Here is a 16,875-nt window from a genome sequence, read left to right on the forward strand (position 1 = left end):
TCTTTTACTAAAAAAGTCGTTCGGGTGTTAATTTTGAGTTTGAAGTGCATTAACTTGTTAACGACTTTAGACAAGGCTTTGCTATAATGTGTGTTTCCTACTTTAATTACGATTGGACGAGGCAAGAATTATACAAAAAAAAAACTTTTTACTAATAATTTAAATATTTTATAAAATAGACAATAACCCAATTAGCATCGTTATCCCATTTTTCTTAGTAGGAGTTAAAAACAGGTATAAACACTCCCAAAGTGGATAAGATCTAAATCTACAACTTACTCAGTTCACAATATTTTCATTACATCCTCTTTTCGCCGATTAATTTTATAATGTATATATTGGGTAATCTTAAATTGATTATTTTATCTTATTTATAACCAAAACTGTCCAAATCAGATCAAAGCTGTTGAAGCCTCCAGGACCCCAGTTCCTGTCGCGAGCTTTTTTTCGAAAATACTGGTCAATTTGTGAGATATATTCTAGGGATTCAGAGGGAATTATTTTCTGATAATAATATGCTCGTGTGCTGAAAATGGGTTGAATCAGAAAAATATTTTTTTTTATCCCCACATACCCCAAAAATTTTCAAACTTCGGTCCAACTTTATATCGCAAATATCGGTCAATATGTGAGTTATCGCTTACGTGGTTATAGCCGCCAACCGCTTCTTCTTTCAGCAATGTGGCGCCGATTCGAGACACCAAATTTGCCAAAAAGAAATCCAAATGAGCTTGTATTTTTAGGGACACATTACAACCAAAGCTTTACATGGCATTATATGTCCATTTATTATGTATTTATAATTTTCAGATTTATAGTTTCTCAGAAAATTTTGAACAACTTCCACAAAACATTTCTAGGTGACTTTTTCTTGATTATTCAGCTCTTATCCTTTATCAGTTGCCGTATTGTTAGATCTATAAACCATACCCTCTTTAATTTTTGACTCGCTGTGTTTGTGGAATTTCTCTTTCAGATATACATACATATGTATAAATCGATTACGTGGCTCTGTCACAGACACTTCGCCACTGCACAGGATGAGACTGTTGGTCAAAGACAAGTTGGATACTGGGTAGTGTGTTTGGACTTATTTGTAATGCCTTTTGTTTGAGTGAAACAAAAATAACAATCACTTACATGATGATCCCTTAGCACGGTCTACATCATTGGTATACGAAATGGCATATGTCTGGGTTCCTATTTGGCTCAACTTAATAACAGTCGCATACACGTTACATGACATTAATGTAGAATTCAGTTGCAATAGGTGATCCATTTCGAGGTTCCCTACTTTTTTTAAGAAAACACATATAAACTTCAAATTAATGGCAAATGTTTATTATCATTCGAATTAACATTCTTTGGCATTTATTTTTTTATATTATCTCAGATGGCCCATCTATTGAATCCAATTTTCGATGACTCCTTCGAGCATTTTGACTTGTAAGTGGCGAAAGACGCGCGTGATGTTTTGGTCCAAGGCCAGAATCGAAGCGGGGTTTTCCGCATAGACAAAACCTGAAATTATCTGCTCCCCGAAGTGTTCTCTCAAAAGATCCATTGCTTGATGCGATGTGTGGAACTGACGTCGTCTTGTTGAAACCAAAATTCGCCCAAATCACGAGCTTCAATTCCAGACTTCAACTATCATAGCACTATAACGTTCTCACCGGCATCAGTTTTGAAAATATATGAACCGATGATTCCACCGGCTCACATACCACACCAAACCGTTGTTTTTTCTGGATGTAATGACAGCAGCATTTTAGTCAGAAATGGGTCTCTTCGCTTCGATAAACAAAGCTTGGCTCGAAAACGTCGAATCTTCTTAGAACTTTTCAAGCGCCCATAGAGCGAAGCGATGTCGCTTGATCTCGACATACATACATCAGTCCGAGTTCGTGCACACTCTCAGCTACGGCTGCTATACTTTCTTCACTGGTGCTGGACATGGTCTATTCGGTCGAATATTATCCAATAATGAATGCTGGGTCTGAAGATGAGGGATGGTGTCGAATAGTACGCTCAATTGGCCGATTATGTTAACCATAAGTTGAGCGAAGCATAGATCTGTTGCATCTACTTATATTCATCAATTAAACTTTTCAATTTGTCAATATTAAATAAACATCCAAAAGTTTTAGTAACTTGTTTCAACTGATCGCATCTTTCATTGAATGGAGACAATGAGGTCTAAATAATGGCAAAATAGAAATTTTTTTTTTTAAAGTTGCTTAGTAACGCGAATTGGCTCATCTTTGCCCTCATTATTGAACTGTCTTTTCTGTTTTCTCAAGCGAACTGATACCGCTTCTGTTTGGAGTGTATATATGTACTATGCATACATATGTACTAGACACTATATCGTAAATATGTGATATTTTTTGTGCAAACTAAAGAAATACTTCTAATCAACGCATCACATAAGTATATTAACAACAGTGCTACTATTAAAAAAATTAACAGTACTACTGTCGATGAGATAGCCAAAATGCCCTCCTAAAATTTTTGCGCTCTAGGCATTTGCCTAGCTTGCCTGTATAAAAGGGCCGTCAGTGGTCTCCTAGTCCGATTCCGAGGGCGTGGAAAATGGTGATCGCCTTGTGAAACTTTTATTAATTATATTGTTATAAGATAATATTAAAACATATTTATTTTGTTCTGAAAGTTGTTTTGTTTAAAGTGAAGTTCGTGCATTAGAGAAATCCGCTTCAAGGCCAATGAAATTAATTACTTTGCATTTCATACAAAAAATGGGGAATTTCGGTAAATCAGAAAAAAAAAATAAATTACAGGTATTCGCTTTCAAATTTACATATTGGCTTCCAAATATCCCAATATTCATGTTTGTGTACATTAGGGCGGGCCGTAAATGTTCAAAGAACAGTTGCAATTTTCTGGAACTTAAAGCCTCTGTCTGAACTGTAGTCGACATGTTTTTTACAAAATGTCAACGTTCAAGTGGCAAAGTATGTTTTCTTCTGTGGTCACTGACAATATTAAGATTTTCTTGTTTACTTACTATTAAAAGTATGGGAGAAAATATGCGCCACATACTATATAAATTTTGTCGGTTGTTCTATTGTATTCAGAACTTCTACTGCAGCCACCTCGATCGTTTGAGGGGATGGCATGAATCGTGTATTCAATTTTAACAACCTTCCTAATGTATAATATCCATATGTGGTATACATATATATATATATACATATGTTGATATTAACGAAAAACAAGTTTTTTTACTTACTTGACAATCTAACACTAATTAATCAATGTCGAATTTGTGTGGAGAATCAAATGGCCAAAAAATGCTGACGAAGAAGAACTAAGTGAAATTCAAGAATTACCTTCGCAGCTACAAAAACATCATGTGAGTAAGGGTAAGCGGAGTTAATTGAAAGCTGAGTGGAGGTAGGTTAGGCATTTCTTTGCTAAATATAAATAAATTAAAAAGACTACGACACTGCCAGCTTTCTTATGTCTAACGTTCATGAGATTGATTTATTTTGATGTATTAAAATGTATTAAAAATTAAAATAAATATCATATACCGAAATTAGCCTTACTACTCTTACTATTGATATTAAATATCTCTTGTTTATAACCAAGTGATTTTGCTTTAGTCAAAGTGGCGGTCCATAGTCCGCAAGTTAAGCGTTAACCCGATCTTAAAACAAACCACAAACAATAAAATTCTCTTCACCCAAGATGGTCTCAATTGAAAATTAAAATTGTGGAACCAAAGACGAGTGTGAGTCGGGCTTGGTGCTATCTGATAAGGAGAAAAAAACTGAAACTTAGGCTACATAAGATTTGCTTACATTTCTTCCGAAAAAAAAGAGTAGTATACGAAAATTCGTACATAGTTTACTAGATAATGTTACTCCAAAGCCGAAGTTAAAATTTCAAGCGGATACGTTCGATTGCCTACTAGTACAATATTGTCGGCCGATTAAGTTTCCGATTCAGTTTCGAGAAAAAACACGTTTAAAATTTTTCGTACTGAAGCTAACGGTTCGAAACTACCGCGTATTGAATGAATAACATAATTCCTTCACTCTTCTAAGAACTACTGCAAACAACTGTAAACTGACAATACTTTTACGGAACTATTTTTCTCGAGTTCAGGCATGTTGGTAACGGAAATGAGGTTATGATTGATTGATAGCGAAATGCATCCAATGTCGCTAAACACAGAGCCAGAACGCTTTTATCCTAGAAGAGCAACCTTCTCACAGTCGCATATAAAAAATAGACCATCCACAGATCTCACAGTTCCACGAAGTAAAACCATATTTTAGTTCAAAAAAACATGAAGTAACAAAGATAAGTTGTATAGTTGAAATCATGACTCAGAGTTCACGTAGTCTGTTGTAACAAATATTTTGGATGTAACGCTTTAAAAACCACATACATATGTATATACATACTCTTCATCTTTATTTGCGTAGACACCGGATACGCGGTTATAGCCGATTTAACGCGCCAGTTACTCTTCCTTTTCCCTGTTTGGCGCCAATTGGAGATTGGATGCTCATTCTCCACCGGGTCTTTCCAACGGAATGGAGATCTCTCTTCCTCTGCTTCCCCGGCGGGTACTGCGTCGAATACTCCCAGAGTTGAAGGGTTTTCATCCATTCGGGCGACATGACCTAACCAGCGTAGCCGCTGTCTCTTAATTCGCTGAACGATGTTAATGCCGTCGTATATCTCATACAGCTCATGGTTTCATCGACTGCGGTATTCGCCTTGACAATGGCATAAATCTTCCGCAGAATCTTTCTCTCGAAAATTCGTAATGTCGACTCATCAGCACCATATAGCAGGACGGGAATGATGATGAACTTGTAGAATTTGGTCTTTGTTCGTCGAGAAAGGACTTTACTTCTCAATTGCCTACTCAATCCGAAGTAGCACCTGTTGGCAAGAGTTGTTCTGCGTTGGATTTCGATGCTGACGTTGTTGTTGGTGTTAATGCTGGTTCCAAGATGGACGAAATTATCTACGCTCTAGAAAAACTGAAGTAGGTTTATTACATTTCGAAATATATACATTTATATAGCAGCTGTCTTTATTTATTCGATTCAATAAAATTTTTCTGTGAGAGAGTATTAATAAAATCGAGCCCATTAATCCTAATAATTCGAAAATGAACCACCACTCTTGTGTCGATATATTACAACCGATAAAATCTGGCTCTGGTATAACGTTCCAAATTGGGATTCGCTTTCCCTTCGAATCCATCATATTGCCAAATTTGGATCCCAGAGACTTTTTCCTGTTTTTGGTCCTCAATGAATGGTATTTGGTGGTTCGGAAATTTAGAGTATATTTTCTTTTAAAAACTGTATTAAATTTTTGAATCTATCAAGGACAAACTTTCCCTTCCACGGATCTCAAAGTAGCTAATAGCGTAAATTGGACTACTGAATATCGGTGCGGCAGAGGCCTAGTGAAAGTGAAAATGCTCAATAACTCAGATAAAAGGTTGGATAATTTAAAAAAAGTTAGTGGTACAACTTAAAATATATAACAAAACTCTTAATATGTAGCAAAACATGCGACTCCATTAACCAAAGATATTGCAATTGTTTTCGAAACATTTCAATCCCACCGTAGCGGCTTTGGAAATCCCGTCTTGATTTCCACTTGATTGTTACATATGTACGTAAATAAATTTAAAGTATGTGAATACTTATTTAGATGCTATATAAGTACTATATAGAGAAAGAAAAACAAACGAAATTTCGATAGCGGATAAGCAAGAAAACAGTCGATCAAGTGGACTAAAAGGGGAACACTTCAGCCCCACTTACAGTCGCCACGAACAGCCGTTAGCGGCTGCGGCTTCAAAGCTTGGCTTTTGTTGAGAATTTCGTGATGAACTTGAACGCGGGGCGGAAATCGTAATCAACACAAGCCACAATGTACATGCCTACATATGTACACTAGGCAAGTGGGGTTTGTTGCTGAGCTGTGTGGTGCTGTGTGGCGCAGCTGGCCCCACACACATTTCAACAATTAATCCCAAACTCGCCGGTAAAAGGCAGCAAAGCAAGTCTTGAGCAATTTTTGTAAGCGCAGAATAAATAGCTACAAGCGAGAGCTTTAGTTGCGCCGTCGCAGCCGAATCAACATGCCGAAAAATAATGAAAAGAATAAGAATAAAAAAACCAGCGCAATGAATAATAAAAAAGCGAATGACTTGAAGCTGGAGACGTCATCGTAAAGACCTTGAGAATTGAATTCGCGGGCTCGCGTGTGCGAGCAGCACGTTGGCCCGAGCGGTGGGGCGGGCGATATGAGGTACCGCGACGCTTAGCTTTTTGAAGAGTGCGGTTTTCAAGTACGCATACACAGCTGCGAGTGCGGGTACTTAGTGCTGGCATCAATCTGGTGAAAAATTCGGCAAATACGGCAAAACTGACCATATACAAGACGTGTATATAAATATATAATATTTATACAATATGTAGGTATTTATTAATGTACATATGTGAAGAACATAGTAGCTGAAAACACATTCAAAGTACACGGAGAACATTAAACATTAAGCCCACATCCAAACTCACATAAGAATGCACTGGCAGCAAGGTTTTAGGTGCTCTAATGAAGCTATTAAAATCAAGTGTAGCTTGAATTTTTTTTGTTTTCTTTAGAACCAGACAAACAACAAACGAAGCTCAGAACCTATGGACTTATAAAAATATGAAAGAAATATTCTTCTATAGTAAATGAGTATAGTAAATGAGTTTTTCCTTACTGATCATGAAATTGCGATTTGAAAAAGAGAGGAAGAAAAGTGTGTTAGGACGTAGTAAAGGAAAGCGAAAGTGACATCTAAAAATGTCTGAAAAGTTACAGTTTTTTGTCTGATTCCACGAGAGTGGAGACATTTTTATACCCTAAACAATGGATATTAAGTTTGCCACGAAATTTAACATTCTGTAGAAAACGTCGGAAGCCCTGTTAAGTATACCCACACTTGGCTAGAAAGATTTTGTTATACATATTGCTACTTGTATAAGAAATGCACGCGTTAAGGGTATTATAGCTTCGGTGCAGATGTTGACGTTAACGCTGATTTTAACGTTTTTTTTTAATGCACCGATATATAGCTAAACACTGAAGATGGGCAATTTGGACTAATGTCGTGCGGGAGTCTGCACAAGTAGATTCTAAAACACCCATGTCCACTTAGAATTTGGGTTCTTGTCAGTCTGTAGGTCCACCGTCCTTTGAGTGAGGTTTGCCACCGCTGCTGCCATATTGTTAAGCCTTTCACTCTCTCTTCTCTTCTTCTCCTCCGCTTCCGAGTATTGCAGAAAATCGTTCCCAAACAGCATTTCAATTACTGACTGCTGATAACTATTATTTTTGTATCTCTAGACTTTGGAACATAGTTTTAGAAAATATTTTTTGACTACATACTATGAATAAGCCCAGGGTTATATTTGAAAAATATTGATGAAGTATGTGATGCATTTAGAGAACAGCAAGTGAAAGAGATTTAATACCAAAAAAATTTTTTTTTTTTAATTTTTTCATATATTTGTATTTGAAACACAATAATTTTCTAATCACGGTAGATGTAAATATCCGTTCGCAGTCTTCAAATTTCCCGCGATATTTATTCGCAGCTTTGAATATTTGTGGATGCTTTCAGAGCTGAAAGAATGTTTAGTTTTCTGAAATAAAAAGTTAAAGTTTTTCCCTTAAAATATTAAAAAAAAAGAACAAAAATCGGAAACAAAGAAAAACGCCACCATGTAAACTTGAGTAAAAATTTAGACATGTATCTTGATGAAATTTGGTACACATGAACCTTGGCATCCAAGGAGAATTGGTATTGTCCATAGCAGAAAAAGCATCTACGGCTGGGAAAACTTTTTAAAAGTGGGATCTAAGAAGTTTAATTATATATCTCCCAAACTATTGAAGCTACAACAACAAAATTTGTTCTGGGCGAATCTCTTTGGCAATCAAACCCACCCTGTGAAAAGAGGTGAAACCGGATTATAGCCCCTCCCACTCCCCATACAACAGAACCACAAAACTACTAGTTGTGCGATGAATCTATAAATAAATGCCCAACCGGTATAAAATGAGATGGTATAGGGGCTGGTGCCAAATTTAGACGATGGTGCGTCTCTGCCCGAAATTAGTTGAAAACCCATATCACAGGACCTACTCTATCGATTTTAACCAAATTCGGTAAGTAATAATACTCTGACAATCCTAAAGTACAGAGCGAAAATGAACGAAATACAACCACGCCTATTTCCATATAGCACAAATTTAGATTTCCTCTGATTCTTTCACTTTCCAGTATACAAATCAAGAATCAATGAATGTGTTCGGATAAAATCATTTCCTATTGCAATCTTTTTACCGAAAATATTGATCAATCGGTGATTTACTTAACTGAAATTCGAATAGAGTTTTCCCCGACTTTGATCTTTGTAAGTTCCAAGAGCATGAAAGGTTCGTTTACACCCGAACTTAGCATTTCTATAATAATATGTTATATGTATACTCCTTGAACACTCTCGGAATCAGGAACTTTTGGAATAATAGAGCTTATTACAATATCCAATGTGGAGGCTTCCCAGACTTCTTAGTTAGAGATTTTTATTTAGCAATAAAAACACTCAAACTATTAAAATTTTTTATGCAGCAACACGTCATCAGTCTCTATAATATTTCTCCTTATGATTGCTTCTTTTTTAAACCATAAATTAAAATAGCACGCGCGTGTGAAATATACAAACACGTATTATAAAGTGCCTGCCCATTTCATGTACATTCACCCGGTCAAAGCTTTGTATGTATGTATGAGTGTGTATATATGACTAAATTCAGAATAATGTACCTACGTATATAAAGCTTAGTTAAAAAATATAGCAAACGCTCAGTCGTAATTCATTTAAGGCCGCTCAACTGGTTCAGCGTGTTATCTTTATATACTAAAATTGAAATTCTAATTTCATTTGAAATTTATTTGGGGATCAGGAAATTCAAAATACACTTTCTTAATATAGATGTAATTTCGCATTCAATTACTTTTAGGGCACCGCAATATTTCCAGAACAGCACTATAGACTCTTGAAGAAGTCTCTAGACAAGAAACTCCCTCTAGCTGTTTTGATCCCTACAGCTAAATGTCACAAGAAGTCGCACTCTTTAATCTTCAAAATAACCACAAAAAAAACATAAAATCTTTAAATTCAGCACATTTTCTCATCTTTATATTTGAATGGTATATGGTATCAACATCTCTCACTCCCGGTCATAAGCCCAATTAGATGTCTGACAAAGAAAGATTGCAATGTAGATTCAAAAGAGTTTCGTGAATTTCTCCAGTTAAACATGTTTCAAAAATGTTTTGTTTGATTTTGAGTACTAACTCTTCTTGTGGAAGTTTTCTTATGCACAATTCCCAATTTCTTATCAAAACCGAACGCTATGGTCACTATGGTCTTCGAAAAAACGACTTGAATTTTTTCAAGATACGTTGTTTTGTATTCCAGATTACGATATATGCATATAATTTAAATATCATAACCATAATATATTGCTTACAACTATCAATCTGCAAAAATCTCTTTGAATTACTTGACAGTATAAAATTACAACTTAAGCGAAAAGTCAGGGATCACAGCCTCCTCTACTCAAGGGTTTTGAGTGTTATTTTTGCAGTTATCCTTTAATCCGCTTAAAATACTTACCCGTTTCAAACACTTTTTATGGGACCGGAGATGATTATTTATCGCAGAAGGTTAAGCCTTAGAAAGGTTAGAGAAACTACGCAAGAGTGATTGGAGGGTAATAAAGATTAACCCCATTTCTTAATGTTAAGTAATATAAATAGGAATATGAGCTAAATAATAAAATGATCGATCATTCATAGCACGATGAAAATTTTGAATTTTCGGCAGTGGAGTACACAGAATAGTAGGTAATCCTATATCAAAACAACGTCTTTCGGATATAATTTACTTTTCTATTCTCAGATCAAATATAAAAAATCACTCAAGCTTCCCACGTGTTTCGAACAAGGTTTACTTTTCAAGAAAATGTTGAAACTCTGTTTAAATAGATTGCTGCAACTTTTTAAAATATTTAAGAAACGACGATGAAGGGTTTTCTTATGGAAAATATTTGACTAATGAGATAATTATCTTACAAAACGAGGTAACATTCGATCGCTATATTTTTTCGCTGCTACTTCTTCTTTACTGGCGCAGATACCGCTTACGCAGTTAAAGCCGAGTTAACAACAGCGCGCCAGTCATTTCTTCTTTTCGCAAGAGGGCTCCAACTGAAAATTCCAAGCGAAACCAATCATTCTCCACCTGGTCTTTCCAACGGAGTAGAGGTCTTCCTCATTCTCTGCTTCCCGCGGCGGGTACTGCGTCGAATACTTTCAGAGCTGGAGTGTTTTCGTCCATTCGGACAGCATGACCTAGCCAGTGACATCAATATCATCGGCGTATGCCAGCAGCTGTACACTCTTATAGAAAATTATATCTTCTTTATTTAGTTCTGCAGCTCGAATTATTTTCTTCAAGAGTAGATTGAAGAAGTCGCACGAAAGCTGCACTACTATGATCAGAAAAAAAAAAATTTATCTCACTTGGTCCTAATACACTTGCGCCAACGTTTTTTTTCTAGTCCTCGAAATAGTTGTCAATTATGGGAATGCACACAGCGATTCGTTTAATATCTTCATTCGAGTCAAAAAGGTTTCCTTGGAGCGGTCATTGGACTTCGCTGAATAGCCAAAAGTTACACGAAGCTGAATCAGGTGAATATGGTGGTTGCGAAGAATTAATGCAGTATTCGACGGTGCAGTATCGTGATACAAACACTAAGAGTTTTCGGAAAAATTAAAAAGCTTAAAGTTGAGAAAGCAACTGGCTTCGATTTAATTACAGCTGAAGTGTTAAAGCAGTTACCATACAAATGTTTACGGAAGCTCACCTATCTTTTCAATACAGCAATCCGTCTGACACATTTTCCAAGCCTTTGGAAAATTGTTATGGTTCCTAAACCAGGAAAGGATCATCACGTAGTCTCGTCATATAGACCAATTTCACTACCTTCACAAAACTCAAAATTTTTTGAAAACTTAATTTATCTAAGATTAAAATCTATAATCGACGAAAAGCAGTTAATCCCATCGCATCAGTTCGGTTTTAGAAACAAGCATACAACAATAGAACAAATTCGCAGAATAACGTCAGAAATAGAAAAATCCCTGGAGGAGGAAAACGTATGCTCAGCTGTATTCCTTGACGTTGCACAAGCGTTTGACAAGGTATGGCACGAAGGCCTTATGCAAAAACTAAAATAATGTCTTCCGATTGAGTATTGTGCTCTTTTAGGATCGTATACAACCGTGAGATTTTTCCGTGTAAAACAAGGAAATGAATTCTCCAAACTAAAAGAAATTGAAGCAGGAGTTCCTCAGGGAAGTATCTTAGGTCCACTTTTATATATTCTGTATACAAGAGACTTACCGTTAGCACCAAACAGTATGACTGCTACTTTTGCTGATGACACCGCAATACTATGCGTCGAAAAAACAACAGAAAAAGCTGCGCCAAACCTGCAACATGCAATCAACTCGGTAGTAAGTTGGACTAAAAAATGGAGATTAAAGTAAATGGTGACAAATCGGTTCATGTAAATTTTACAAACAAAAGAATCACTTATCAACCTATAAGTATTCTAGATGTCTGCATACCATATACAAACACGGCTAAATATCTTGGCATCACGCTCGATGCTAGATTACGTTGGAAAGAGCATATTAAAATAAAAAGGATTGAACTTAATCTGAAATTGTCGAAAATGAAATGGCTAATTCGGCGAAGGTCAAATCTGTCCATACACAACAAATTACTTCTTTATAAACAAATAATCAAGCCGGTATGATCATATGGTGCGCAACTGGGGGGATGTGCCAATGATAGCAGTATTAATATTATACAACGTTTTCAAAACAATGTGCTAAGAGGCATTGTAAATGATCCTTGATACTACAGAAATGCTGATATTCATCGAAACCTAAGGATGAATACAGTCGCCGAAGAAATAAGGAGTCAGGCAGACGCCCACTACAAAAGGCTTAATGCACATGTGAACGAGGAGGCGAGAGATCTTCTTTTAGACACATGACGCTCTAGTCGATTATGTCGAAAAAACCACATAGTTCAGTTGGAAGCTAAAATATAAAGGAATTAATTATATACCATATATGTATGTATGAATATTACCACTAATTTCTGTGTAATTTGTTTTTAAGTTATTCAAATCAAACTGCTCGTTAGTTTTTGAAACTAGTTGTAGTCATATCAAACATTGTTAAAGTTTTAAAAATGTTTGAAATTAAAAAAAAAGAAAAAACAAATTCTGGTAGGCGGAATGCACTGTTCCACAGACCTTAACTCGACGCTGTTCTTCGAAAAAATTTAGTGATTTTGGAACCGATCGTGCTTTCACTTTTCTTATTACCAAATGACTTTTCATAATGATATTCACTGATCATCCTTCCGCTATTCCAACGATACCAGTAAGATATTTGACTGTTAATCGTCGATTCACAAGCACCAATTCCTTTATTTTTTTGACGTGTTGATCATCAGTTGATAGTGATAGCCGTCCTGGACGTGTTTCGTCCTCAACGCGTTCTCGACCCGCTTTTAATAACACTTGCTCGAGAAAAACCATTATCACTGAAGGTCTTTTCCAACATAGTGAACGTTCCGCACCAGAAATTTCATTCCATACACAAATTTATATTTTGAATAATTTCACTCATCGTAAAAATCGCCGAATGCACTTTATGGACTTCCGAAAGACAAGCATATTCTTAACACTAATGATTATTTTGATGTGACATTTTGACATTTGAAACTAGAAAAAAATATTTCGACGAATGGATTTTCGCGCGAAATTTAAATTAAAAAGTCTTACTATTTTTTGCTCACAGCTGCTGATGTATGTAGAAGCAAAAAATATAAGAATATGAAGAAAAGACAAAGTAGAAAAAAATCTACAATATGCAAAAATTGAAATAAATCACAGAAAAATGAGCTACTATATCTGTATATTACCTACGAATATACATACTATACTCGTACATATGTAAGTATGTACATGCGAAAGCCGAAAAACAAATTTATAACTTGAACATTTGCTGATCACAACAACCAGTGCTATCATCTCACCATTGTTGTATTTTTTATAAATTTTGCGATAATGAAAAAATCGCACCCACAGGGATATATAAATGAAATTGTTAGCTATTAAGACAAGGATCATGGAAAAGGATCTCAAGTGTGTAATTCAAATGAAAACAAAAAAGAAATTGCCACACGGGGTCACACTTCCTTTGATTTCTGCAGCCCTTTTCTTTGTCATTATTTTACTTTTTTTGCAATATTTCCAATTTTTATTGAGCAGCACAAAGGAAGTAAGCCCCGTTAACCCGCTTAAAAGGCAATAAAAATTGACAAGTTAAAGATTTACAAGATCAGCACGAATGTGAGAAAGGAAACAAAACAAACGAAGTGCAAAAAAAGAAAAGGCTGAAGACTGTTTGTTATTGTCATTGTGCCTATTGTTGGCAATTGTCAACAGACCTCAACAACATCGCCGCGATCAGGAGCAGCATACACCACATTCGTACATATCCATATGTTAAGTAAGCTCACAAATCATCTCCAAAGTATGCGAATATAATGCAAAGAGCTGATTGAATAGAATCCACAAGCAGACAAACCCAATTTTACAATTTCGCATTGTGCACAACAAGAAACAAGGGCCAAACAATCGATCATTTGTGTAAATTGTGCGAAATTATAATGGTGAACGTGCACAGCAAAGGTAAGAAGAGTTAGAAATCGCGCGCATGCGCATTGCCAAACCGAACGCAATGTTTGCCAATTTTCTAATTGATAAATGATTTGATTTCTGCGACCGCACTCAGGGTTGAGCAGACACAACGTAAACCAGCGATCGCCCAGATCATCGATCATAACACATGAGGTTGTCTCTTCGACTGCTTACCTATCGCTTTTGTTGTTGTTGTGTACTTTTCGTACCTTCCGAACGCAACAATAATGCCTTATGGTCACACAATCGTCCCATATGCCACGGAACTCGACGAGCGCATTGATTAGCATATCAAACATTGGTGATCGTGTGCAGTAATGTGGAAATCGGTTTGTCCTCACAGAGATTAGCAGCGCCACAACAGCTGCTGCTGTTCTGCAGTTGTTCGTATGCATAGATGATGGTTGGATTGTCATTGCAGCCCGCAAGCGCACTTTCTTCTAAGAAAGTAAGCAGAGCTATTTCTTCCTGGCGCATACAAAATTTACCTGAGCAGCGTACAACAAAGAGAAAGAGCCTGTTAAAGAAAGCACTGCCTAGTCAGTGTACCCTCATCAGCGTTTGGGTGCCGCAATCATCACTTTAATACACCCTGCCTATGCACTGTGTGCTGCATCTTCCCCTCATTACAGCTACTCTTCTGCTGGTTTGTTGAGTCTCGATGCGTTATCTGACTACACCACCGAATGGCAATCTTCGGTTTGGCTTTGTCATGCAAACTATGAGAAAAATTCAAATGCGACCGTCTTTCAATGTTCCATTAGTGCTGGCGAATAAACAAACTTTTTTCGATATTGGTTCGGCTGCCTTTAATGCAGATTCATTTGCTGATCATCTTTGGATCTGCATAGATTTTCAATAACTGGTACGTAATTTTCATAATAACACGAAATACAAACACGAATCGCAGACACGAATCGCAGACAATCAATAATTGGTATAATGTTGACGATGGCTTTGAAGGGAATCGTACACATTTCGGAGTGGTGACGAAGTGAACGCGGCGGGTTGGAGGACGAAAGGCGATTAAGAAAATTTGGGTGTAAGTGTGGTAGTAGAATACACTGTACGAAAATGCGAAATCGGATACGATAGAAATGAGCATTTGCGAAATTCTTTTGTGGTTTTGAAAAAAAAATACAATTTTATTTGCTTATTGGGGAAAGAAAACTGCGGCAAAGTGGTGTTGATTTCATAGATGCTTAGTAATTTGTACATACATACATATGTATGTAAGTATATGAATTCAATTTAAAAATATGGAATACAAATTTGAGGTTATGTAAAAACTCCGTTCGTCTACAGAGGCGACAAGTAATAATACATTCTACTGAAAAAAGAAATTATTAGACATTTTGTTAAAATCACATGGCTGCGTTACGAAATTGAATATCACACAGTGGTCTAAATATCGAAAGATTTAATTTTCAAAAAATATCTTCCTATCTCTATTTGATATACCAATATATATGACATATACCATTATTAGATCGATTCGTTCCAAATCCAGATAAAGCATTGTTAACAAAAGACATCTGAGAGATATGGTAAAGAGAAAAATTAGAATAAAAGCTACATAATTACTAAGATCTTCTCCGAACAGACTATATTAAGGTCGTCACGAAGTTTGTAACACCCAGAGGTTTACTTCGGACGGAGATTCTATAAAATATATATGTACATAAATGATCTGAGTGATGAGTTGCGTCGACTTATGCATATCCGAGTCTTTGCTCGGCTGTAGATACGCAAACTAGCAACCGCTCAGCTTTTGAAATGTTGACCTGAAGTTTTGCAAACATTTTGTTACTAAGAATCTGCTTATTTGTCGGAAACGTCGATGTAGTATATAGCTGCCAAACGAACTGAACGATTATTTATTTGAGAAGTTTTTTTACGCGAAATTTGACATATTTTCAAAGGCAACGCAACAATCTTCGAATAAATTTTTCGGATCGGATCACAATAGCATATAGATACCATACAAAATGAACGATCAAAGTCAAGTTATTGGAAACTTGTTTACTTGTGAGGGGTATTTTAGCTTCCGTGTATGCGAATTTATTGTTTTTTCTTGTTTTGATGATTTTCCACAACAATTTCTCCAGGATAGTAATCTTAATTTGGCATAGATTTGGTCTTTATATATTTACAGATTTCAAGAGATGATTTACATACCTAGTTTAGGATGAAATAAGGTATGGATTGTCAAATATACATAAACTGTCTCGCAAAGTGAGATTACTGTTTCAAAGTGCTTTCAGAATAATTTTGGGTCTTAGCATTATAAGATAATTGGAACACGATACATGTTTTGAAATTATAGTTTAAAGAAATTGAGAGACTTATATCAGTACGAAATTATTCAGATAAAGTCGAAATCGAACTATTTGTTATAATTTCTTACAAACTCTTCAGTGTACTAATTTTCAAGGTGAACGAATTTCGGCTCTCAACAGAGACGACACCTTGGAGGCAAAATAGGCAATTGTCTCTTGAGCACATACAAAATGTTAATAAGACATTGTGCCGCTATCACCTCCAAACAATTTAGTATTTTGATGAAAATCATTTTCATTGAAAGTTTTCAAAATTATGCAAATCACCTGGGAATATTCTCACAGAGAAAACGTTTAAACGATCTGCATAGGAAAGGATAAAACGTGTGTACGACGATTTTTTAATAGATTTTGGGGTTTATAAACTGCACAAAGCGACAAAGGACTCATGCAACTGAATGATGTTTGCGGGGACGATGAAGGAATGTATTTTCTGCCACCTCTATGCTCCGCGATGCGAAGAAAGCGCATGCAAATGAGATTATGACTTCTCGAGATTCGACGGGATGGCATGTGTGAGGCTGGGCGCGCCATGAAGATAATCAGCTACACTTAGGGGTTGCTTAAGGAAGGGCATACGTTCTAATACGAGAGTGTTGTATACTCTGCTTATTGTTGTTGTGTTGTTGAA

The sequence above is a fragment of the Bactrocera tryoni genome, chromosome 1 (genome assembly GCF_016617805.1).
Source record: "Bactrocera tryoni isolate S06 chromosome 1, CSIRO_BtryS06_freeze2, whole genome shotgun sequence".
Taxonomy (NCBI): Eukaryota; Metazoa; Arthropoda; class Insecta; order Diptera; family Tephritidae; genus Bactrocera; species Bactrocera tryoni.